General features: G+C 43.9%; 1 protein-coding gene across 3 annotated transcripts in view; it reads right to left on the reverse strand.

Annotated features, from left to right (window-relative positions):
- Window positions 1-27204, reverse strand: part of LOC144479846 (opioid-binding protein/cell adhesion molecule-like) — a 1112572-nt gene that overhangs the window by 133978 nt on the left and 951390 nt on the right. The window lies entirely within an intron of this gene.

Genomic DNA, 27204 nt, shown 5'->3' on the forward strand with positions numbered 1-27204 from the left:
GACTGAGACATTTATGGAGCAGCATTCCTGGCCCTCCTCTCTATTCCTGGAATTGTCACTACCATGTGCTGATGAGTTGTAGTATGTTTAGTTAGAATTTAATTTACTTGTAGGGCTGCTGGGTGAACCCACCCTCACTAATTGGTCAGGAACCCAGATGTGGGACGCTAATACTGTGGCTCAATTGAAGAGCCAGGGCAAAATCTGAAGATTTCATCAGGTTCCCAACCTACAAATGATTCCGTCATTGTGATAGGGACTAAATTCTGTCCAAGGAACTGAGCAGGGATTGAGTCACCTTTCAGTCAGTTTTGCTGTCCTAACTGGTGCCTTTTCTTGGCTTCCAAGTTCCCACAGTGATGCACACTTTGTATCTGCTCGCTAAACAGAGCTCAATATAAAATCTACAAGAGGCAGAGCAGCAACTCACCAAAGTTCCTTCGACAGCACCTTCCAAGTATGCAGGGCAGGATTTTACGACCTAGCTCGGGCGAGATCGTGAAATCCCTCCCGAGGCCAATGGAGAATTCTGTTCTGCAAGTTTCGATTCTGGGGCGGGTGAGGTGGTAAAATTCTGACTGTACTCTCTACCACTTAGAAGGGCAAGGGCACCTTCTTGACTTGGAACTATATCGCCATTTTTAAGGAGATCCTTTTCAGTTCTCAGCAAAAATATATTCCAGCAAAAAACAAGGATTGTAAGAAAAGGGAGAACCAGCCGTGGATAACGAAGGAAATAAAGGAGAGTATTAAAATAAAAACAGCTGCGTACAGAGTGGCCAAAAATAGTGGAGAAACAAGTGATTGGGAAAAATTTAAGAAACAACAAAGAGAGACTAAGAAAGCGATAAAGAAAGGAAGGATAGACTATGAAGCTAGGCTAGCAATTAATATAAAAAATGATAGTAAAAGTTTTTATAAATATATAAAAAGGAATAGAGTGGCTAGAGTGAATGTTGGACCCTTGGAGGACGAGAGGGGGGAGATAATAGTGGGAAATGAGGATATGGCTGAGTCTTTAAATAAGTTTTTTGTGTCGGTCTTCACGGTGGAGGACACAAATAGTTTGCCAAATATTAACGATAGAGGGTTGGCAGCAGGAGAAATACTTAATACAATTAATGTTACCAGAGAGGCAGTGCTGGGTAGACTAATGGGACTGAAGGTGGACAAGTCCCCGGGTCCGGATGGAATGCATCCCAGGGTATTGAAAGAAATGTCAGAGGTAATAGTGGATGCGTTAGTGATTATTTATCAAAACTCGTTGCATTCTGGGGTAGTGCCGGTTGATTGGAAAACGGCTAATGTTACGCCGCTGTTTAAAAAAGGAAGGAGACAAAAGGCGGGTAACTATAGGCCGGTCAGCTTAACGTCTGTCGTCGGGAAAATGCTGGAATCCATTATTAAACAGAAGATAGCAGGGCATCTGGATAGAAATGGTTCGATCAATCAGACGCAGCATGGATTCATGAGGGGAAAGTCGTGCTTGACGAACATGTTGGATTTTTATGAAGATGTGACGAGGGCGGTTGATGGAGGAGAACCGGTGGATGCGGTGTTTTTGGATTTCCAAAAGGCGTTTGATAAAGTGCCCCATAAAAGGCTGCTGAAGAAAATTAGGGCACACGGAGTTGGGGGTAGTGTGTTAAAGTGGATTGGGGACTGGCTATCCGACAGGAAGCAAAGAGTCGGAATAAATGGGTGTTTTTCTGGTTGGAGGAAGGTAACTAGTGGCGTGCCGCAGGGATCGGTACTCGGGCCGCAACTGTTTACCATTTATATAGATGATCTGGAGGAGGGGACGGAGTGTAGGGTAACGAAGTTTGCAGACGACACAAAGATAAGTGGAAAAGTGAATCGTGTGGAGGACGGAGAAGATCTGCAGAGAGATTTGGACAGGCTGAGTGAGTGGGCGAGGATATGGCAAATGGAGTATAACGTTGAGAAATGCGAGGTTATACACTTTGGAGGAAATAATAACAAGTGGGATTACTATCTCAATGGAAACAAATTAAAACATGCTACCGTGCACAGGGACCTGGGGGTCCTTGTGCATGAGACGCAAAAGCCCAGTCTGCAGGTACAACAGGTGATCAAGAAGGCAAATGGGATGTTGGCCTATATTGCGAGGGGGATAGAATATAAAAGCAGGGATGTCTTGATGCACCTGTACAGGGCATTGGTGAGGCCGCAGCTGGAATACTGTGTGCAGTATTGGTCCCCTTATATGAGGAAGGATATATTGGCATTGGAGGGAGTGCAGAGAAGGTTCACCAGGTTGATACCGGAGATGAGGGGTTTGGATTATGAGGAGAGGCTGAGGAGATTGGGTTTGTACTCGTTGGAGTTTAGAAGGATGAGGGGGGATCTTATGGAGACTTATAAGATAATGCGGGGGCTGGATAGGGTGGAGGCGGAGAGATTCTTTCCACTTAGTAAGGAAGTTAAAACTAGAGGACACAGCCTCAAAATAAAGGGGGGTCGGTTTAAGACAGAGTTGAGGAGGAACTTCTTCTCCCAGAGGGTGGTGAATCTCTGGAATTCTCTGCCCACTGAGGTGGTGGAGGCTACCTCGCTGAATATGTTTAAAGCGCGGATGGATGGATTCCTGAGCGGTAAGGGAATTAAGGGTTATGGGGATCAGGCGGGTAAGTGGTACTGATCCACGTCAGATCAGCCATGATCTTATTGAATGGCGGGGCAGGCTCGAGGGGCTAGATGGCCTACTCCTGCTCCTATTTCTTATGTTCTTATGTTCCTTCACTGTTGCTGGGTCAAAAACCTGGAACTGCCACCCGGCCAGCACCTATACCTCATGGGCTGCAGTGGTCCAAGAAGGCAGCTCAACACCATCTTTCCAATGGCAATTCGGAATGGGCAATAAATGCTAATCTCATCAGTGATGCTCACATCCCTTGAACAAATAATGAAAATACAACGAAGAAACAGACTATTTACCCAAACTCGTCTGCGTTGGCATTTAGACTCCATCTGAATCTCCTCTCATTCCGTCTGCCTCCCCTTAGCATATCTTTCTATTTCCTCTTGTGCTTATCTAGTTTCCTTCTGAAAGCTTCTTAACTATTTGCCTCAATCACTTGCTCTGAGAGTTTGTTTCATTGTCTATGGAGATCATTACAACACGGAACAGAAAGTGAGGGCATATCCTTCTCTATTTGAAGTAAAATATAAATCAAAATGGGTGGAATACCAGACAGTTAAATGTGTTCTTCAGATCGACATGTCCTCATCCCTCATGTCTCGAAGTTTGTTCATGTTCATGCTGGATGAACCAGTGTTTCCCTAAAGGGATCATTATTGAATTTCCCATGCTCCTGCAGCCAGAGATGCAAACCAATTCAACACCAGGGACAACTCAATCAGTTGTAGTCAAGGTAATATCAAACTGCAAGGTTCTTATGCTTCAATGACATCCCAAGAACTAGCAAGACATATCTGCCACATCTTCCCCTGCATATTTATGAATTCCTTCATGAAAATCAGCCAGCATCACAAGAGAACCCTGTACTCGGAGCATCTTTCAGGATTTCCCCAAAGCTTAGGGCATTATTGATGGCACACAAGTCGCAACGTAAATCCCTGTCCCCACTGTAATCGCTTACATGAACAGTGAAAGGATTCAGCTGTGGCAACATGCAGCTAGCCTGTGACCACAGATACTGCATCATGTACACTAATGCTCATTACCCCAACAGTTGGCATGATTCATTCATTACATGGCAACCATTATTTTAAGGGCCAATAAGACTGGGCTGGAAAGCTGCCATGGGACCAGGCTATCTGTTGCACCGCAATGGGAAATCCAAGGGCCCAATCAGAAGGGAAATATAACAAGGAACAATTTGCCACCACGATCTTGTCAAGCATCCCATTTGCAATATTAAGTAAAGGCTCTTATGCACTTTACACAATTGGGCATTATGTCGCTGGCAGCATTGTCTGAGTGTAAAAGATAACTCCAATGAAGAAGCAGAAACCAAGTTTGCCCACACAACTGGCCCATCAGCCAGGATGATGATTTGCGGAAGGATATATTGGCCTTGGAGGGAGTATAGAGAAGGTTCACCAGGTTGATACCGGAGATGAGGGGGTTAGCTTATGAGGAGAGATTGAGTAGATTGGGCCTATACTTGTTGGAGTTTAGAAGGCTGAGGGGAGATCTTATAGAGACATATAAGATAATGAAGGGGCTAGACAGGGTAGAGGCAGAGAGATTCTTTCCACTTAGAAAGGAATCAAGAACTAGAGGACACAGCCTCAAAATAAGGGGGAGTCAGTTTAGAACAGAGTTGAGGAGGAACTTCTTCTCTCAGAGTGTAGTGAATCTCTGGAATTCTCTGCCCATTGAAGCAGTGGAGGCTACCTCGTTAAATATGTTTAAGTCACAGGTAGATAGATTTCTGATCAATAAGGGAATTAAGGGTTATGGGGAGCGGGCGGGTAAGTGGAACTAAAGCACTATCAGATCAGCCATGATCTTATTGAATGGCGGGGCAGGCTCGAGGGGCTAGATGGCCTACTCCTGCTCCTATTTCTTATGTTTTTATGTTCTTCTCAGGCTCATAAAAGACAATTTCACTAGACATATTTGTACAACGCAGCTAAAACACAATTTCACATGGGCAGAGCAAACAAATCAATAAAGCATCGTCCCCGCTGCCTTCGGTTTTGCAATCGGACAATTTGGCCTGAATTTTACTGCCCCACATGCCACGGGAACCGGAGCGGGCAAGGAGCGGAAAACGAAAAGGTCCATTGACCTCGGGTGGGATTTTATGGTTTCGGGATGAGCGAGGCCATAAAATCCCACCTTATATCTTTATGGTGGCACAGTGGTTAGCACTGCTGCTTCATGGCACCAGGAACCCGGGTTCAATTCTGGCCTTGGATCACTGTCTGTGTGGAGTTTGCATGTTCTCCCCGTGTCTGCGTGGGTTTCCTCCGGGTGCTCCGGTTTCCTCCCACAGTCCAAAGATGCGCAGGTTGGACTGATTGGCCATGCTAAATTGCCCCTTAGTGTCCCAAGATGTGTAGGTTAGGGGGATTAGCGGGTTAAATATGTGGGGTTACGGGGATAGGGCCTGGGTGGTATTGTTGTCGGCACAGTCTCAGTGGGCCGAATGGCCTCCTTCTTTACTGTAGATTCTATGATTTATTCATGGGATGTAAGCATTGCTGGCAAGACCAGCAATTTATTACCAAACTTGAATGGAATTGACAAAATGATGGTGAATCACCTTCTGAACCTGCTGTGGTATAGGTGGAGTGCTGTAAGGAAGGGAGGACCACAACTTTGACCCAGCGACAGTGAAGGAACAAAGACATCGCTCTTGAGGATGGTGCTGCACACCTCACCAAACTGGGATCGCTGCCTGACTTGACAATAATGTTGGAGAGATGGACATGTCAAGCCATGAGGTCACAGATTGCAGTGGAATATGTTTCTGGCCCACAGCATCTCACGGAAGCCCAGTTTCAGGGTGCTAGATCTGTTCTGAATCTATCCATTTAGTTGAGTGACGGTGCCACACAACGCAATGGATCCTAAGTGAATACAAGAAGCATAACCTGCCTCATTGAAAGAGTGCTGTCAGCACACCGCACAGCATCACAAATCTCACACATTTAGGATCCCTAAAGAGGCGTGCTGCAGTCATATTCAAAGCGGTGTCCCGTGGCACTTTCCCCTTCCACAATGTGCAGTTAGTCCAACCTGTCACTTCTCCCTCACTTCATTCGCAAGACTGTTATGTGGTGAAGGGCAGAAGCCCTTTCAGAGCCGCTGCTCTTGCACTGCCACCTCTCAGCACATTGTGCTCAATGAGCAAGGTTAACACATAGGCTGATTTCATCTTAAGGTGAGACCAGTTTATTTCACAAAGGGTGAGCATAATGCCTGAGGAACAACCATGATGATATCATTGTGCCAATATTACTTTATGAATCACTTTGTTTATGTAATTTTTCAGATTAACAATGGAGGAGACACTCGTGCATTGTCGGTGGAATAATCTACTTTTTCAGAAAGTATTTACTTTCTGTTTAGCAAAGTACTTTCCCTTGAAGCCTATCACATAAAGTCACGAAATAGAAAGCCCCTTACATGGACTACACCGTACAACAGCCTACCTGACATTGCTCTATTTTGGATGGTTAACATAATTGTCTTATGCAAAACAGACAATATTATCATAACGCCAAAACCAACACTGCTTCAATCTATGCACCTAATGTAATCCTTCTAAAAACACACAGATAGTGAGTGATAAAATATGTGTATACACAATCATTAATGTGAACGAGATGCAGACCTGAATATATTCAGTAAAGAAAATTAGCTGCCAGTGGTTAGCACTGCTGCCTCACAGCACCGGGGTCCCAGGTTCAATTCCGACCTTGGGTGACTGTGTGTGTGTGGAGTTTACACGTTCTCCCCATGTCTGCATGTGTTTCATCCGGTTTCCTCCCACAGTCCAAAGATGTGCAGGTTAGGTTGATTAGCCATGCTAAATTGTCCCTTAGGCTCCCGAGATAGATGTAGGTTAGGGAGATTAGCGGGGTAAATATGTGGGGTCATGGGGTAAGCTTGGGTGAGAATTGGTGTAGAATTGATGTGCCAAATGGCCTCCTCCTGAACTGTAGGGGGTTCTATGGGTGGTAATTTCTGGCCGTGCTAGCCCCAAGACCGGAAAATCCTGCCAACGAACCTTTGCATGATCCGCCCTGGTCCGCTACGATTCCCATGGCCAGCGGGACGGGAAAATTCTGCCCTCTGATTTGTTTTCTTAAAAGTTACTGAGGTACTCTCCGAGGAAAAGAAAATACTTGATAAATGCATTACAAAAACAAGAAAATTGTTGGAAAATCTCAGCAGGCCTGAGGGAATAGAGCCAACGTTTCAAGTCTTAGCTCTGACAAAGGGGCATCCAGATGCGAAACGTCGGCTCCATTCTCTCTCCACAGCTGCTGTCAGCCCTGCTGAGATTTTCCAGCATTTTCTGCTTTTGTTTCAGATTCCAGCCTCCGCAGTGTTTTGCTTTTATGATAAATGTGTTATCTTCTTTGGTCAAGGACAGCACATACACTAGATGTAATTCGGTTGATAAAAGCAGTTCATCCTTGAAAAGCATTTTTGCAATGGGTTTTTTTTTGTTCTTGCAGTTATTTCGGATATACGAAACAGTTTGCTATAATTGTACCTCATCACATTTAGTGCATGCTAACTGCAAAAGCTCAAACTGTTGATGTGTGACAGATGACAAAGACATGCTGGCCCGGATTGATGAGATTGGCTGTGGTGAACAATGAAAATACAAATGAGCACGCACCATTTTATGTCTGGATCAGAAGTTCTATGTAATGGGAGCAAATTAGAATCAATCTGGTTCACTGGAAACCTATGCATTTGATTTACGCTTGGAGTCAAGTGTTACAATTTAAAGCATAATGCAAAGAAAAGCCGGATAAAGAAATAGTTGTGTGGATCTGCTGTTTCTTTGCTCAATTTTTCACAGTTGGCAAACATATTAAAAAGAAAACTGCTCTGGAAAAGTTTTGCTTGAAGTTGGATAAGAGATCAGATTCACTGGAACTCCAGCTATATTAGTTGGCATTTAATTTAAGACAGATTAAAAATACATCAGCACACAATTGTGACTTTGACTTCAGAATAAACCGAGCTTTAAAAAAGTGATGAGGGCTTGAAGAAGGGAGACTTTAAAAGCAGGTTCTTGGCACCAATGAGTGATCAAGTCTTCATGTCTATGAATCATGGAATCCTACATTGCAAAAAGAGGCCATTTGGTCCATCGAGCCTGCACTGCACTGACAACAATCCCACCCAGGTCCTCTCCCCCTAACCCAACATATTTACGCTCCTAGTCCCCCTGAGACTAAGGGGCAATTTAGCATGACCAATCCACCTAACCCACACATCTTTGGACTCTTGGTAAAATATTGCACTGGGACATCTTGGATAGAGATTCAAGAATGAATGAACATCAATAATCTAAGGGGTGGGTTTCAGTTGGATGGAAAGTTAAATATTTAAAAATCTGAACATTTTGGGCGGGATTTTCTGGCCGCGCTCGCCCCAAGGCCAGAAATTCCTACCCGAGGTCAACGGACCTTTACATGGTCCTGTCCTGCCCGCTGTGATCCCCATGGCGGGCGAGACAGGAAAGTTCTGCCCTCTGTGTCTCCAGCCTGCCCAATCCCAGTCTAATGGAGACAGGATGAGGAGGACCAATCCATTCTCAAGAGGCTGCATGTTTTCACTTTGAAGTAGTTTATTTTATATTTTATGTATTTTCAACGCAAGTTGGCAAGATGTCCTAAGCCTGAGGCAACCCAAAAATTAAAAGGGAGGGAGAAGGACTGGGTCCTCAGGGACGTGCGATTAACAGCACTGCTTGTGGACCAGGAGAAGCAGGAATGTTCCCTCCAAGACCATCAAGCTGACCATGTACTTGTTTTCATCCATCATCCCCATCCATTCACAATGATCTCTACCCCAAAATAAACATAAAACCAACCCAGTCCTGGTCTGTGGCCTGGTACCACAGGATTTGCCTATTACACAGATATATAGATCATAGAATCCCTACAGTGCAGAAGGTGGCCATTCGGGCCCAGCGAGCCTGCACCGACAACAATCCCACTCCATAACCCCATGAATTTACCCTGTTAATCCCCCTGACACTAAGGGACAATTTAGCATGGTCACTCCACCACATCTGCACATCTTTGGACTGTGGAAGGAAACTGGAACACTCGGAGGAAATTCATACAGATACGGGGAGAATGTGCAAACCTCGCACAGACAATGACCCAAGCCGGGAATTGAATCCGGGTCCCTGGTGCTGTGAGTCAGCAGTGCTAACCACTGTGCACATTCCTGTCAACTGGTCTGGCTTCTGGATGGGAATTTGTTTGAAAAGAAAAAAAGACACATCCTGTGGAGTTGAACCTCAGAGTCCAACGTATCCCCATAGCCGCCCTTCTTCTAAAGCCATACTGTTTTGTGGCTTAGGGCCATTGATTCCAGTGTGCTCTTTTAAAATGATACTATCATTATGTTGTGTTCATTTATCTTTTCCACCTGTATCTGCTGCAGCTAAAAAGCTAGAAAAAAAAAGATCATTTTGAAGGCCTGTCAGTGGCACTGAAGAAGCTTGACAACATCAAGACAAAGTAGCTCACTTAATGAACTCCATCAGCTTAAACATTCACTCCTTCCCACCAAGGCCATCTTGCCATCTACAAGATGCATTGCTTGCCAGGGCTTTGAGGAGTCAGCACATCTCAAACCCACAGCCTCTACCTGGTGGTTGGGTAGCAGTTGCGAGGGAATACCATCACCTCCAAGTTCCCCTCAAAATCAGACATCATTCTGATTTGGAAATAAATCGCTGTTCCTTCGTTGTCGCTGAGTCAAAATCCTGAAACTCTCTAACACCACAGTGGGAGAATCTATACACCACAGACTCATGCAATGGCTCAACAAGGTCACTCACCACCATCCTTCTCAAGAGCAATTAGGGATGGGCAATAAATAGTGATCTTGCTAGTGACACTCACATGCCAGGAACGTACTTTCACTTTACACGTTGCAAATTTTTGAACACATCTGTGTTGTACCTAACAAATGGACAAATAAGTATGCAGTAATAAATTAAACTGCTCAAAGGGCTTCTGTGATTGGTCAGCCAAGAACCAATTAAAGAAAATGGCAATCTCAGAATGGCCAATCTTTCAAAATTATTGGTCGCCATGCTGTAATAAACCCTTCTGACCCACACAGTGGCTCAGATCTTCCAGTGTCTGGATCATGGGAGACCAGATGTACTTTGGGACCCTTCAGGAGTCCTCAAGCGTTCCGGGGGAATAGCCCATGAAGTTTGAACTTCTGAGGCACAATTCCCCTGCTCCCCAGGACTCTCCGAAAAAGTCTCCAACTCTGTTAGATGCTGAGGTTTCCCACTCCTGTCGGAACATGTTGTTGATGTAGTAGGGCAGAATCCAGTACTAGGGCAAACCCAAGGTGTGTATGTAACAGCAGGAAAAGGAATGTCTAAGAAAGGGTTAAAACACAGGATCCACTGTAACTGCGAGCTGACATACTCAATTAACATCTCAGACTGCCAGTACAGTTACTCTACAGGTGAGATCATTTCAAGGCCTTGGCTAACAACGCAGGATCGTTACTGATTAGCAAGGCTCCACTGAGTCTAGAGAAGCCATTGTTCATAGAAACTGAGGATGTGGGACGTTTATCACACCATCAAAACCTATTTATAACACACAACGCTTTTGTATCACAAAACAGATAGACAAGGATAGCCGGACACAATCGATTAACATGAAGGACCCAAGACAATAGACCCACCTAATGTGATCAACTATAATCAATTCAAGCTATTCGTATCAATGATATCCTGTATGACAATATTCTGAACCCCAGAGAACAATATAAGTAATGTGCACAGCCTTTGTATCTTCAGAATCAGCCTAGGTACAGACTGGACTTCACAGGGTTCGGGCCAATTCTCCCTCATGCCTGTGGAAATAAAACAGCTTTTCTGAAGCCTGACACGGACTCAAAGACTCCTCGTTTATTCCCTCCTACAGGACGAGAGTTGAAAATATTGCGAGACCAGCAAAGTCACATTTCATATTGGCACAATAGCAAGAAATGGTCATCCTCTTTCCCCCTCAGTGGCGGACCATGTTTTTCTGGTGCATTGTCGAGAACCTCATTATAATATGGTAGAAAAAGGTGCTATTGCCATCTGCAGTCTCGACACTGCCTTTCCCAGCCAACATTGGCCTTTGCCAATATTGGAGATAATCTCACCCAGAGACTTAGGGCAGTTGTTACTTATCGTGTGATCCTAAAGCAGACCCCAAAATTGTTGGTATCCAGTTAGGGACCAGTAACGTTAGGCAAAGTTTGAGATTCAAGCTACTTACTCAGTGAGCAAAGCCACGAGATTCCACAGGTTTTGAACAAACACAAAAATTTTACTGTACACAGAAAGATAAAACAATATCTATCTTATACTCCAACATTCAGGGTAAATGTGAGGTACAAATGAATTAATAAGCAAACAGCCTTCAAACACACCACACAATAAATGGCAGATACAAACAAGATAGAGTCCATGGATTTCTCAACAACCTACACAGTCATTGGTAGCACTGAATCAACAAATCTCAACCAAGGATTCACTTCATCTCTTTTAAAGATCCAGCCTGGGTATTCTCTCCGAAAGCTGGTCCATCTTGGACAGCATCAACAACAACCCATCTTGCAACATTTCATTCTCATTCCTGAGATTTGGATCCACCAGGTACCCGAGTATGCAATCAAGCACCATTTCACAACCTCACAATTGTAACACAACCTCAGCTCTTCAGCTGTGCCGAGCAGGACACTACTTCTCCAAAGGGGTACCTTTGCCCCAATGGCCCGCAGCACCATCCTTAGGCTGCCTTCATGGATCTCCAAGGCTTCTCCTGAGCCCTGTTCAATTGCCAGAGCTTCCGCTGCACCCTCTTCACTTAAATCCTGCAACCTGCAGCTCTCTTCCTGTTTTGAAGCCTGTTTCTCTGCTGATCTCTGTTTAACTGACCTGGGACCTTTGCCTTCATTCCAATTCTTCTTCTGGGACCTCTCCCTGTACCCTGCCTGGAACTCTTCTTCGTCATGGTGCTCCCAGTTACCTGTCCTGGCTTTTTGTACTGTTCTTCTTTATGCACAGGTGCATTTAGTCATTCCTCAGCCCAAAGAACTTACAGATGCAGCTCTACGTAAGTGCATCCCACTCTCAATCTACAAGTGTGGGGAAACTCAGAAGCCTGTTGGGACTTGGGAGTTCCTGCCATCTGATTTTGATTCGATTTATTATTGTCACATGTATTAGCATACAGAGAAAAATATTGGTTCTTGCGCGCGATACAAAGCATACCGTTCATAGAGTACATATGAGTATATAGAGTTCACAGAGTACATAGAGTACATTCTCTCTTACGCCTTCTTCCATCAGGAAAAAGATACAAAAGTCTGAGGACATGTACCAACCGACTTAAGAACAGCTTCTTCCCTGCTGCCATCAGACTTTTGAATGGACCTACTTTGCATTAAGTTGATCTTTCTCTATATCCTAGCTATGACTGTAACACTACATTCTGCATTCTCTCCTTTCCTTCTCTATGTGTGATATGCTTTGTCTGTATAGCGCACAAGAAGCAATACTTTTCACTGTACACTAATACATGTGACAACAAATCAAATCAAAACACAGAGAAGGAAAGGAGAGGGTGCAGAATGTAGTGTTAGTCATAGCTAGGGTATGGAAAAAGATCTGGTCCCAATGTGCAGGTAGTCATGGCTTTTGTAGAAATCTGGATTGTTACCAAGGAAATGTTAGACAGAAAAATCCGAGTGTAACTCATGGGTAACTATTCAACTGAACCCCAATTGTTCACCCTGACCAGCCCTCCCCCCCCCCCCCCCCCCCCGGCAACTCCCCGCTGACCTCCCAGCTTGACCTCACCAACCTATCGGTTGGAAATCCCGGCAAGAAACGCTGAACTCCGGCACGGTCCGGCACAGAAAAGTAGGAGCGGAATGGGAATCTGACGACGATTGTCACCCTTGGGAAGATTCAGCCCGTTTGGTTTTATTAAGATCAGCTGAGGTACATGTTATTGAGAAAACGAGTGATTTGGTTCAACCGCACAACAAACTCCCAACTGAAGTCAGCAAAGCCTGACTTTATACACGGCTTAACACACAGATCAAATTGTTCTTCAAGGGCATTCTGCAGGTTTTATTTATAGTCACCCGCTGAAGCCATACTGAGCAACCTAATGAAACGCGAGACAGAGTCTCCCTCCGGAGTGTGCGGATCCTACAACCAGTCTTTATCTCAAAGTGAGCATTAATTACACTGATCAACCATTGGGGAGTCATTTTATAATTGATCACTGACAGGCATTGCTGAGTAGTTACTCCCTCATCACTGCTTGGGACCAAGATGCTGATAAAACAAGAGGTGCTGTATTCATATACACAAACCTCCATGGCGATTTTTCTACTGTTCAATTCCCAATCTATTTTCATGTACCCCAGGTAAATATATACTGGGTGCAAATGTAATTAGATCTGATGAAAGCAGACCATGCCTCCTGCTCATTGACTTGCACTTTGCACAAACCCTCACCCCAAAGGTAACATTTCTTGACAAACTACCAAGGCGTCTGAACTCATTTTTCTGCTAATTATTAGACTGTATCGCAGGATGAGTGTCAGATAATATTGAAGTAGGACCGCAATAGAATTACTGGCACTTTGCAAAATGCCTAGCAGTAAATAAATTTTATTTGTCGAAGCATCATGCATCAGCATTGCAGGAAGGAGGCACTGTGGGTAAGCCTTGATCTGACATCTCTATGGTAACACATTCAAATCCTGATGAATCCATCACTCAATCTCACCGAGCAATATGTGCAATTTTTCAGACCGCTAAATGTGATATACCCCGAGAAAGGGATTGGACGAGCTAAATGACAGTCCTTACACCTTAATGCAATAAAAAAGAATTCTCCCTTGGTCTATTACTCAAAACTATGAACTCCTTACTTCCCTAAGTCGGTCCTTGTTTTCACTGCCTCTTGGCTCATAAAAGCTGAATTTGGTGTCATCTAATCATTATCTTCTAATTTACCTTGAAGTCTCGTTCCCAAACTCATTTTAGCCTTGGTTGCAACCTGTTCTATTGGCTTTGGCACTTGAACTCGGCTGCTCAATCATAATATTGTGACAAAATGGAACATTTTACCAGGAGCCAGACCACTTATTTTAACTGGATCAAGGAAGGTGCCTGCAAAGGAGGCTCAATAAGCAAGGACAAGTTTTATTTTTAAATTTTAACAAATCTAAAAGTACAATCAATTCATGTGAATCATAGAATCCTTACAGCGCTGAAGGAGGCCATTCAGACCTTTGAGCCTGCACCGACAACAATCCCAACCAGGTCTTATCCCCGTAACCCCATGTATTTACCCTGCTAATCCCCCTCACAACAAGGGGCAATTGAACATGGCCAATCCACCTAGAATCAGAGAATCCCTACAGTGCTGAAGGAGGCCATCCGGCCTGCACCGACTCTCCAACAAAGCATTTTACCGAGGCCCTATCCCCGTAATCCCACATAATTACTTCGCTAACCTCTCTAACCTACACATCTTGGAAGACCAAGGAACAATTTAGCATGGCCAATCCACCTAACCCACACATCTTTGGAGTGTGGGAGGAAACCCATGCAGACATGGGGAGAACATGCAAGCGACATACACGCAGCTATCCGAGGTCGGAATTGAACCCGGGTCCCTGGAGCTGTGAGGCAGCAGTGCTAACCACTGTGTCACCATGGTGAAGGATTTTTCAGATTGTGGGGTTTTCCACCCCATCACCCAAAGAGTCAATGGGGAATGTATCTCCACCAATCCCACAGCTATTTAACAGAGTGGACCAAGACTACAAGCAATCCCCAGATTCTGTATTCTGCAATCCAGTGTGGACAGTCACAAGACGGAAAGGCCACTTCAGGGATAGACATCCCCTTTTCTCACCCAAAGTTCAAACAAGGTTACCAGCTAGGCCTCTCCCCTTATCCCAGAATTCCTCTCACGAGCCTCAAAGTTGAGACCAGGTGGGAAGCAAATCAATTAATAGCCACTTAAGGGCAAGGGTGGGTGAGAGAGCAGCCCCAAACTTCACCTATCTTTCCCGCAAAATTTTAGACAGGTCAGGACAGCAGTGGGAAGGATACATAGGCTATAAAAGAAGAATGGGGATATGAGTGGGCATAGAGATGGCATGGGAGGAGGAGGAATGTGGAAGTGGCATGGGGATATTAGGACAGCTGGAGATGGCATGGATGCATGAGGAGGCATGGGGAGTGGGTGAAGGTGAGGTTTAGGGGCATAAAAACAATGTGGAGAGCTAGGCCAATGTCAGAGCGTACTAAGTTGGGACTTCTAACCAGCCCAAATCATACAGAAAACATAATACAGAAACTGTCTATATTTGGCACATGTTGAAACTCTGCTTTCATCACATTCCCTTTCCCAAAACAGTATACTAGGTGCGTAATAACATATCACAGCTCCTCTGAGGACTGAGGGGAAGAAAGTCTTCATTTTCCCCGCAGTTCTGAATTGGGTGAACTCAACTATCTGTCCCCAGTGCTGCACTGACTGTGGACTCGGAGACTAAAAATTATCCGTAGGTACCATTCCCGGTTGCTATCCAAAGGACCCATCAGAGGAAAGCAGGATCGAGCTGCAACCTCATTCAAACAAACAGTCTACTGGCACATCCTGTTCAAAACTTCACACGTGAACAATTGCCAACTGAGAAGTTACCAGATGGCTGACAGTATATGTGGAAGTGTATCGCGGCCAATGCCAACGTATGCAGCTGAAAACAATACAACAGCGAGTCTTTACCAGGTTTCAGTTATGTTTTCACAGCTTCATGGAAACGATACAAAACACTGACAGGTGAGCCTCCATCTCACAGATATCCACATGTTACAGCACCAGGCACATCATTCTATTTCATCCCCACCCTGATGAACACACACCCCTTCTTTTAACTTATAATTATCAAAAATATCTTGATGACCTTCTGAGATCAGTATTTTGCAACTTTTTGCATTTTGACTGAATTGAATAAATATCAGAGATATCAGGTGGACAGACAGGGGCAATAATCACAACAGATACCCAACACCCACTGCAAGAATTAATTTACACTGCTCCAATTTACAAGCGTCAGGTTTCACATTGGAGAAAAGCTAGCAGGTTCGCCACTAGGTGTCAGTCAAGGCTGTATCAGACAGGGCAAAGTTACGCAAGGTTCTTGAAGAAATTATTGCAACAGTCTGGCCCAGTGAAGGTACGCATTTTAAAGACAAAATTTGTCACTGCCGCTCACTATTAACTGAGGCAGAAGGCGAACATAAGCGGCAATGTTCCAACTGCTCCCTTTACAGACCTGGTTAACCTCTGTGTGGATGTGTGAAATGTGTTATCCGCCTGTCTGTGTCAAAGCCTGTCAAATCTCACTTATTTTCAACGACTGTCAATGTTTTTTTTAAAAAGGAAATGATTTTCCGGTGTATCGTTGTTTAAAAAAAAAAGCTCAACTCCATTCATTTCAATTGGTTTGCAATCTATGTTACTGTGGTCCAAAGTTCTTGGTGATCTCAATGGTCTGACCTTGGCAACTCTGTTATGTGGAAAAATAAATTACATTCATTTCAATCAAAGCAGCAGGAGAAAGCTCGAGGAACAGCTGCAGCATAGGTAAATTGATTTCATTTTCTCAATATTCTTTCCTGTTGAGAGTAGGATCATTTTATTAACCCACCCCACCCTCAATTCAAACGTTGGGCAATTTCTACTTTTTCCTCACTTCACATTCGAAAATCTTCAATAGATCGTACACCTCAATATAACATTCAAATTGCATGGTTCCCCGGACCAGTGTCGTAATGACAGTGGAGTGTGCATTTCTAGCTGTTATGCATGCTTACACACACTTCGACTGGCACAATGAGACAAACAAGGCACCTGGCATTCCAAAGATGGGCGGGTTAGGTTGATTGGCCATGCTAAATTACCCTGGGATGTGGAGGTTAGAGGGATTAGGGATAGGGCCTGGGGTGGGATTGTTTTTGGTGCAGGCTAAATGGACAGAATGGCCTCCTTCTGCATTGTCTGGATTCTATGATTCAAAATGAAGAAAGAGAAACAGGGAGAAGGCAACAATAATATGACTAATGTTGATGGCTAATGAAGGCTGCAAAGTCTTTACCCCAGAGGAAAAGCTCACTATAAACAGTGGTTTCTGGTCCACACCTGTGATAGGAAAGGAAATGAAAAGCATTTGATTCCTTCGTAGGGAGCATATGCTCGACTAAATGTATAATTTGTACAACGTATTTACATCATCTCAGTGAAGCAATATCTAGGATTCACAAAACCAATGCCATAATTAAGAATAGGTTGCTCTGTGCAAAGATACATTTACTATGGTGGCATAAAAAATTACAAATGTTCTTTTTTTTTTAACAAAGAGTGAACTCCAATAATACAACTAATTCTGAGAAATCCCAAACCTCAAGATTTCCAACAAATGTTGGCACACATTAGGTGTGAACCTTGGTCAACAAGAAGGTAGCACGGTGGCACAATGGTCACAGCACCAGGGATCCTGGTTCAATTCCCAGCTTATAGTCATAGAGGTTTACAGCATGGAAACAGGCCCTTCAGCCCAACTCGTCCATGCCGCCCTTTTTTTTAAACCCCTAAGCTAGTCTCAATTGCCTGCATTTGGCCCATATCCCTCTATACCCATCTTACCCATGTAACTTTCTAAACGCTTTGTAAAAGTCAAAATTGTACCCACCTCTGTTACTACCTCAGGCAGCTTGTTCCAGACACTCACCCCGTGTGTGTGAAAAAATTGCCCCTCTGGATCCTTTTGTATCTCTCCCCTCTCACCTTAAACCTATGCCCTCTAGTTTTAGACTCCCCTACCTTTGGGAAAAGATGTTGACTATCTAGCTGATCTATGCCACTCATTATTTGATAGGATCTATAAGATCACCCCTCAGCCTTCTTGCTCCAGAGAAAAAGTCCCAGTCTATCCAGCCTCTCCTTACAACTCAAACCATCAAGTCCCAGTAGCATCCTAATAAATCTTTTCTGCACTCTTTCTAGTTTAATAATATCCTTTCTACAATAGGGTGGCTGGAACTGCTTGGGTCATTGTCTGTGCAGAGTCTGCATGCATCTGCGTGGGTTTCCTCCGGGTGCTCCGGTTTTCTCCCATTGTCTGAAAGACTGGTTATGTGCATTGGCCATGCTAAATTCTCCCTCAGTGTACCTGAACAGGCGCCTGAGTGTGGTGACGAGGGGATTTTCACAATAACTTCATTGCAGTGCTAATACAATCCTACTTGTGACACTAATAAACAAACTTTAAACTAGTATAAATTGCACCAACAACTTTTCAGAATCTCACTGAAGTGGTCATTCTTATGAGAGCAGTGAATACTGGCAGGTGATTTAACAATTGGGAAAGTTCACAGCAGAGTCCTTCTGATTATTGACACTCGCATACTTCCAGAAACAGTGGTCAGGAGCAAGAATGTGTCAAATTTTTCTCCTCTCTCACCAAATTATAGAATCCCTGTAAATACTCCAACTGGGGTCTGGCAGCTCAACTGAAAGCAAGAATCGAACCAGCAACTTCCTGGTTTGTACACCACAGCTGGTCATTTTCTTCAGCAACAGATTATTCAGAGAAGCAAGCAAACAAACACAAGACAAATCCCTGGTGTGTTTTGCTTGTGGGGGCCATGAGTGTGGGTAGAGGGAATAAATCATGATTCAAGTAAGACAATACATCGTTCACTGCTTACTAGTTATTGGAATACTGCATTAATGGAAGTGATAGGAATTAAAACCCACAACAAAACACAAAGTGGTTCTGGCAGTGATCTTACCATTGCGTCCTGCTGGCTGATGGGCGGGGCAAGCTGGTAAGATCGCGCGAGAGCCGAGAAATCATGTTCACACCCGATTTCTCATCACTCACGATCTTTCCGGCACTGGATATCGGCGCGATCAGCCTCCCGCCCATTTCCAGCTTGGGGCTGAATAATTTATTTAAATTAAGTTTGCATGTGCTTAGAATGGAATGGGCTGCAGGCCCCCATGGGAGCCTAGAGGGGGCGAGCTGCTTTGTTTAGGCTGGCTGAGAGCAGCAGGACTCTACTGCTAGAGACCTGCACATGCGCAATTGTGCCCTCTGCTGCTCTCAGCCAGCATTCAGGCAATTTAAGCCGTGCTCCCTCCCCTACAGGCGAGAAACCATTTCTGATGGGTTTTTTTACTCTAAATGGATAAGGTTGCAGATTTGAACTTGCCAAAAAACAAATCAGAAACTCTCCCTTTTACACACCGGTCGTGGACTTAGACATTTTTTGGTAAGATTGCCCCCTCTATGTTTCCAGTACTTTTCATAGTATGTTATTTATTGAGATTTAGCATGGTGGCTCCATGGGTATGTACACTGCAGTGTTACACATGGAAAGGTTCAATGTTCTGATGTCCCTGCAAACAATGAATTTTTAACGCCAGTGTGGTTATTTGCTTGCTATCTTATTGCTGCATAAGATGGGGCAGACAAAGCCCAAGAGGGCTAAGGAAGATAAAAGAAAAATTATATTTGTGGAACAGGTTTCTAATTTTAGATTCAGTGTTGCCTTTGCTTTGACATCCTCCATTCAATTGGAGTTTTATTTCTGAGGGAAACTGAAACAATAAGATCAAGTACAATGTAGGTTGTTGATAATTCAATTCTGTCTGCCTCAGCCTGCTGTAATTGTGGCTGAAAAATAATCTCCAGTTCTGGGACACTGATAGTAAGCTATAAATGGTATGATTTTGAAAAGGGTAAAATGACCTTGGTGTCCATTTACACAAATCCTTAAAAGGTAGAAGGGCAAACTAATAGTGCAAACAATTCATGGGAAGTGGGCATCACTGTTTATTGCCCAGAGTTTATTGGCCACCCCTTATTGCCCTCAAGAAGATGGTTGTGAGCTGCCTTCTTGAACCACTGCAGTCCGTGTGGTGAAAAACATATGGGAGTTTCTTTAAAATTTATTCATGGGATGTGGGCATCGCTGGCTGGGTCAGCATTTATTGCCCATCGCCAAGGGCATTTAAGAATCAACCACATTGCTGTGGATCTGGAGTCACATGTAGGCCAGACCAGGTCAGGAACCAGATGGGTCTTTATGACAATCGATAAGGTCATCATTAATTCCAGATTTTTATTGAATTCAAATTTCACCATCTGCCATGGTGGGATTCGAATCCAGGTCTCCAGAGAATTACCCCAGGTCTCTGGATTACTGGTTTCGCAACAATACCACTACACCACTGCCTCCCCTACCTGGGCCTGTAAATAAAGGAATAGAATGTGAAAGCAAGGAGAATCTTCCAACTCTCATGGTTAGGTCTCAGTTAGAAATATTTTGGACATTACACTTCTTAAAAGAAGTAAAGGCTGTGGAAAGGGTACAGCAGAAGCCTATCACCATGTTACCAGGGCTGAGGGACTTCAGTTACGAGGAGAGGTTGGAAAGATTAGAACTGGTCTTCTCGGAACAGGGAACAAATTAGGAGGTGACAGAATGGATGTTTTTCAAGATGATGAGAGATTTTGATGGAGTAAATAAGAATGAAATGATGTTTTTAGCGAATGGACCAATAACTGGAGGTCATGGATTCAAAATCACTGGAAAAACATTGAGAGAGGAGAAAAGGAGAAATATTTTCACTCTACCTGAAAAGATGGTGGGAATTGATTCCACCAATAATTTGAAGAGGGAATTTCACAAAAACTGAAAGGTGGGGAATTTACAGGCTTATGGTCACAAGGTGGGAATATGGAACAAAGCTCTTTCACAGACCCAACACAGTTATAATGGACCCATGTTCCCCTACTGTGCTGTCAGCGTTTATGGTTCTATCTTCCATTAGGCAAGCTTAAAAGAGGTTTTGTTTTTCTCTTTCAAAATGTTTGCACAAATGGGGCAGAATTTACTGCCCCTCACCCCGGGGTGAAACTGGTGGCTGGGATGGGATGACAAGGCCCAAATTGACTCAATAGAAAAGCAAAGCAAGACTCCTCTTCACCACCCACCTTCCCTTCGTTGGCTCCTTGTTTTGCTTGATGGGAGAATGGGACAGGACGTCAGACTCACACTGCACCTGATTATAACTGCCTAAGTCGGTCAAATGGCATTCTTCATTGTAAATAGTAATCCTTCTAAAATTCCTTTCCATCCGAGTCAACATTTCTTGTTCATTTCAATATCAGTTTGAACAAAAGTGATATATGACATTGTTTTATAAAAATCAGTTAAACGGCTTCTTTTGGTGCCTTAAACATGTACAATTTCCCTCCTATTGGTCAAATTGCCTTACTGAGATGATCAGTAACATTATCAACCAACACTCTTGGACGCTTTTTTCTAACTTTAGACTAAATACTCTGAAATAAAATGGAGCAAACTCAGCAAGTACAGACCAGTCAGTTTAACCTTGACGGTGGGAAAATATAATTGGGACAAAATTAATAATCATTAGGCAAATGTGGATAAATGATGAAAAGCCAGCATGAACTTGTTAAGGGAAAAAAACCCCACTCAACTCAGTTACTTGAGGTTTTTTTTAAGCATGAGGCAAGGGAGAGGGTTGATGCAACATACAATGCTGCAGAAATTAGTAAGGAGTTGAACTCTAAGGAGTTACCCCAGTCCAACACCGGCATCTCCACAGCAGAAATTAGTGGCAGGCCAGAAGATTGGGAGAATTTTAGAAAAGTATGGCTGAGAAAAAGAGAAAGTTGAGTTCGAGAGAAAACTAGCAAGAAAGGTCAAAGGAGAGTAAAAGCCTCTACAAGCAGATGATACAAAGATAGGTGGAGCGACAGGTACTTTTGAGGAGTCAGGGAGGCTGCTGAGGGACTTGGACAGGTTAGGAGGGTGGGCAAAGAAGTGGCAGATGGAATACAACGTGGGAAAATCTGAGGTTATGCACTTTGGTCGGAAGAATAGGAGTAAACTATTTTCTAAATGGGGAGAGAATTCAGAAATCAGAAGTGCAAAGGGGCTTGGAAGTCCTGGTTCAGGATTCTCTTAAGGTTAAGTGCAGGTTGAGTACTTAAGAAAGAGATAGGTTCTTGATTGCTAATGGGGTCAAAGGTTACGGGGTAAAGGCAAGAGAATGGGGTTGAGAAACATATCAGCCATGATTGGATGGCAGAGCAGACTCAATGGGCTGAATGGCCTAACTCTGCTCCTATATCTTATGGTCTTATTGTCTAAGTATATAAGGAAGAGAGGGCAACAATAAACATCGGTCTCTTCAAGGGTGAGACTGGGGAATAATAACGGGAAACAATTGGAATTGGCAAAGACTTTGAACAAGTATTTCACATATTCTTCATTGCAGAAGGAACTAAAAGGATCCCAAAAATAGTAGAAAAGAAGGAACCAAAAAGGGAGAGTAATTTGATACAATTACGATCATTAGTGAATAAAGGGTGAGGAAAACCAATGGGATTAGAGACTGACAAAGCCCCTGAAACTGATGCTCTACATCCCAGGGTCTGCAGAGGGGGTGCATTGGGGGTAATCTATCAAAATTTCCGGAATACTGGAAAGATTCCAGCAGATTGCAGAACTGCAAATGTAACACTCTCTGTTCAAGAAAGGAGGGAGAAAGAAAGCGGGCAACTGCAAGGCCTGTTAGCCTAACATCTGTCACTGGCAAAATGCCGGAATCCATTGTGAAAGAGGTAGTAGTTGCAGGACATTTAGAATATCACCATACAATCAGGCAGAGCCAATGGAAAGTAGTGTTTGACAAATCTATTCAAGTTCTTTGAGGATGCAACAAGCAGGGGAGATAAAGGGGAACCAGTAGATGTATTTGGATTTCCAAAAGACATTGAACACATAAAACATTACTGCACAAGATGAGAGATCATGGTACGTTAGCATGGATGGAGAATTGGCTAACTAACAAGAAAAGGGAGTCTGGATAATTGGATCATTATCAGGTTAGCAATGGGTTCTGAAGATGAATGACCCATTGAGAAAAAAATCCTCCTCATCTCTGTCTTATTTAGGAAACCCCTAATTTTGACAAGTGTTTACAACTCTCAACAATCTAACATCTGTATTCATGACTTAGATGATGGGACAGACTGTATTGTGGCCAAATTTGCTGATGATGCAAACTTAGGAAGGAAAGCAAGTTGTGAGGAGGACACAAAGACTCGTTGGTCTTTGGAATTCTCCTCCCCAGAGAGCAGTGGAGGCTAGGTTAGACACAATTTTGACCCACAAGGGAGTCAAAAGTTATGAGGGAAGGCAGGAAAGCGGAGTTAAGGTCACAATTAAATCAGCCATGATCTTACGGAATGGCAGAGCAGGCTTCATTGTCCAAATGGCCTACTTCGCTCTTATTTCTGAAGAACTTGGGAGGGTAATGTGGGTGTTATGGTGTACAAAGACTTCAAAGGCGTTTGATAAAGTGTCTTTTAAATGGTTTTCCAGAAAATTTGGAGGTCATGAAACAAAAGGGGCAGTAGCAGCTGACACACAAAAATGGCTGAGAGAAAGGAAACTGACCATCGCGGTGCATGGTTGTTTTCCAATTGGAAATGGAGGAAGATGGTTACTGAGCTTTCCTAGTGTGTGTTAGGTCTCTGCTTTTCTTGAAAGATATTAAAGGACCTGGACCTGGGGTATAAAGGGTAAAGTTTCAAAATTTGCAGACCAGAAGAGTTGTGGGCTGGAATTTTACACTCCCCCCAGTGGGGTCTGAGGTGGAGGGAAATTGCATAGATGGGATTCCTTCCAGACCTTGCAGCGATGTTTCACTGCAACAGGCAGAGCCTCAGGCAGGAAGCCCGCCCTTTCCCCAATTGAGACACTTAATTAATGGTCACTTATGGGCTGTTTTCCTCCTAACCTCAATTTTTAGACGAGTGGGCAGATGTCACCCCAGGGGTTGGGGAAGCACCTCCATCAGAAGTCCCCTTCTTAATGTGGGCATCCTATCCTTCAGCCCTGGTGACCTCCAGACATTTCCCCCCGCCCCACCCATCCCACCCAGTCTTTCCCCTTACTAACCCCACCCAATCCTTCCCTACATTCCACACCCTGGGACCCACGACATACATGTCAATCAATTGCCCATCACAGAGTAAAACAGCAGTGCGCTCTCTGAGTCAGCAGGGATGTGTTCCCATCCAACCCTCAGGCCCCCCGCTATTCTAAAGATTCAGACCGTGAACTGTGCTGAGGAGAGGGATAAACTTCAAGACTTATAAAAATCTAGCGTAATGCATGACCAAGTGACAGACAAAATTAAATTTAGAGAAGTGATTAAATTTGGGAGGAAGAAATAGGAGAAGTAAATTACAATAAAGCAAATGTGTATAAAAGGTGTACAGGAGTAAAGGGACCCAGGTGTATCAGTGCATAAGCAATTCAAAGTGGCAAAGCAGGTTGCGGAAGCAGTTAATAAAGCACACAGAATCAGGAGCTTTACAAATAGGACACAGATTACAAAAGCAAGGAAGTTACAATAAATCTGCAGAAAAATCTGGTATGACCTTGACTGGAGTATTATATTCAGATCTGGGAGTTGATCACAATGCACAGTCACGGCACACACTGTGGGTTAGCACTGCTGCCTCACAGCGCCGGGGACCCAGGTTCGACTGCCAGCTTGGGTCACTGTCTGTGTGGAGTTTGCACATTCTCCCAGTGTCTGCGTGGGTTTCCTCCGGGTGCTCCGGTTTCCACCCACAGTCCGAAAGACGTGCTGGTTAGTTGCATTGGCCGTGCTAAATTCTCCCTCAGTGTACCCGAACAGGCACCGGAGAGTGGCGATTAGGGAATTTTCACAGTCACTTCATTGCAGTGTTAGCTTCAACCTAAGGACATCATTTAATGATGACATTTTCCCTTTAAATGCAGTTGTAGGGTAACAGCACAGAAGCACACTAAAAAATTATTTTGTGGCAGTTCACTTGAAAACAAAACAATTCCAATTTGTCTTCAGATGATTCCTTCCCCCACCCCACTTTGATTACGGCAACACAGAGACCCAGACGAAAGCTGTCAGCTGAATGCGCATCAATAAATTTCTCAGTTCTGGCTACTTCAATCTCCAAAACATTATTAGTGTGTATATTTGGAATCATACAATCACTACAGTGCAGAAGGAGACCATTCAGCCCTTCGAGTCTGCACTGACAACAATCCCAACCAGGCCCTATCCCCGTAACACCATGTATTCACTCTACTGAGATGTTGAGAGGTATAGATCGGGTGGATTCTCGGAGGCTTTTTCCCAGGGCTGAAATGGCTGCTACGAGAGGACACAGGTTTAAGGTGCTGGGGAGTAGGTACAGGGGAGATGTCAGGGGTAAGTTTTTCACTCCGAGGGTGGTGGGTGAGTGGAATCGGCTGCCGTCAGTGGTGGTGGAGGCAAACTCGATAGGGTCTTTTGAGAGACTTCTGGATGAGTACATGGGACTTAATAGGATTGAGTGTTATAGGTAAGCCTATATATAAGCCTAGGTAGGTAGGGACATGACCGGTGCAACTTGTGGGCCGAAGGGCCTGTTTGTGCTGTATTTTTTCTATGTTCTATGTTCTAATCTCCCTGATACTAAGGAGGAAGTTTTCCCGTCATGGGGATCATAGTGGGCGGGGGGGGGGCGAGCGACCATGCAAAGGTCGGTTGACCTCGGGTAGGATTTTCTGGTTTTGGGCGAGCATGGCCGGAAAGTCCTATCCTAAGGGGCAATTTAGCATGGCCAATGAACCACACATCTTTGGACATCTTTACAAAGGACAAAGAAAATTACAGCACAGGAACAGGCCCTTCGGCCCTCCAAGCCCGCACCGACCATGCTGCCCATGTGAACTAAAACCCCCTACCCTTCCGGGGACCATATCCCTCTGAAGAACAAAGAATATAACAGCACAGGAACAGGCCCTTCAGCCCTCCAAGCCTGCACCAACCAAAACATGAGTTCAAGATGAAAAGCAAATGGAATAATTTTCCGCTAATTTAAATATCTTTAGAAAAATGCGCCAACAGCTCTTATTTTATACATGAGTGAAAAATGTAATTTCATTCAAACACGTTCTTCTTGAAACCAATGCCCGCACTGTCTGTCTTATTGCAGTCTTAACCTGCATTGCATTCTCCTGAAGAGCATGCGCGAAATGTTAGCATTTTCATAATTATACTGTTGAAATTATTTGGAAAACGAAGAAGAAAGGGCACTCTTATGACATGATTTATTGATAATATTCACTGAATAAACTGACATTGTCACTTTTCCTGGTGGAGGAGTGTGGAAATGTTCTTTAGTGATGAGAGGATTAAAATGCTGATTAGTGCAAACTCATTAATCTGTTTTACTTACTTCAAATTATAATTCACTTCAAGGCTCTCAAAAGCACTTAATGTATGTGCATTCCCTCTTTCCATTAAAGAGGCTTTTTGAGAAGCTGAGAGAGGTGTGTAAGACCTGTCAAGTATCATTCATTCGAAATGACACCCACTTACTTGAAGTGCAATTTTAGTTAATGTAACCAATTCGAAAAAGATAAACGTGTTTAAGTGGCTTTGAGTTTGTGTCACTTTCTTGATCCGCGAGAGCTCACCTCCCCAGTGAGACAGCGCCAAATGACACAAGGGTTTTGCTGCCACGATCAAGAAATTTAGCAGTGTCTAAGTTTTGAGAACAGTGTGCTCTGGTATGCTTCCAAAATTCTTATCTACTGGCTGCAGTGTCAGTTTTACATTGGACCACATTCAAAGCTCAGAACAGAGCAAACTTTTTTCACCATTTTGTGCCTTTGTTCACTTTTCAGCAAATTGTGGTGGGATCAGTGAGGTTGTTCCTGTTGGAGCATGCAGGGAGGTACCTGTGGTTAGGCATGTTGGCAGCCCACCTGCTTATTCCTTTTGGGATTGACTCGTGCTTTCTCCAAACTATGTTTTGGGCATATCTGAGCTATGACAGGTAGTCCCTGTGCGTGGAGGACTCAGCAATGTTAATATGACCTCTTTTAAGGTTGGGTTCAATCCAACCCAGCCTCGAGCAAAGCAAAAGCATCATTGTTGGTGTAGTTTCTTGAGCATGATCCAAGCATCAGCGCAAGCTTCAACCAGAGGATATTGTCAATAAAAGGCCAGGAATTTGGCATTTGAAGGAGGCTGATCCAGGGGCAGTGGAAGATTGATGAGAACTTCACAGAAAATAATCAAAAAGTGGATGTTATTTTTCAGACTTGAATTGACAAGAATCTGAAATGCATTGACGAAGCAAAATTGGCAAGCAAAGTGATAGGACTTAAACAGCAAACAAGACTGAAGAAAACCTATCATAGCGGTAGAAGAACTGAATAACCCAAAAGAGACTTCAAATTTCTTTTTATTCATTCGTGGGACATGGGCATCACTAGCTGACCAGCATTTATTCCCATCCTTAGT

Source organism: Mustelus asterias, chromosome 27, assembly GCF_964213995.1.
Source record: "Mustelus asterias chromosome 27, sMusAst1.hap1.1, whole genome shotgun sequence".
Classification (NCBI taxonomy): domain Eukaryota; kingdom Metazoa; phylum Chordata; class Chondrichthyes; order Carcharhiniformes; family Triakidae; genus Mustelus; species Mustelus asterias.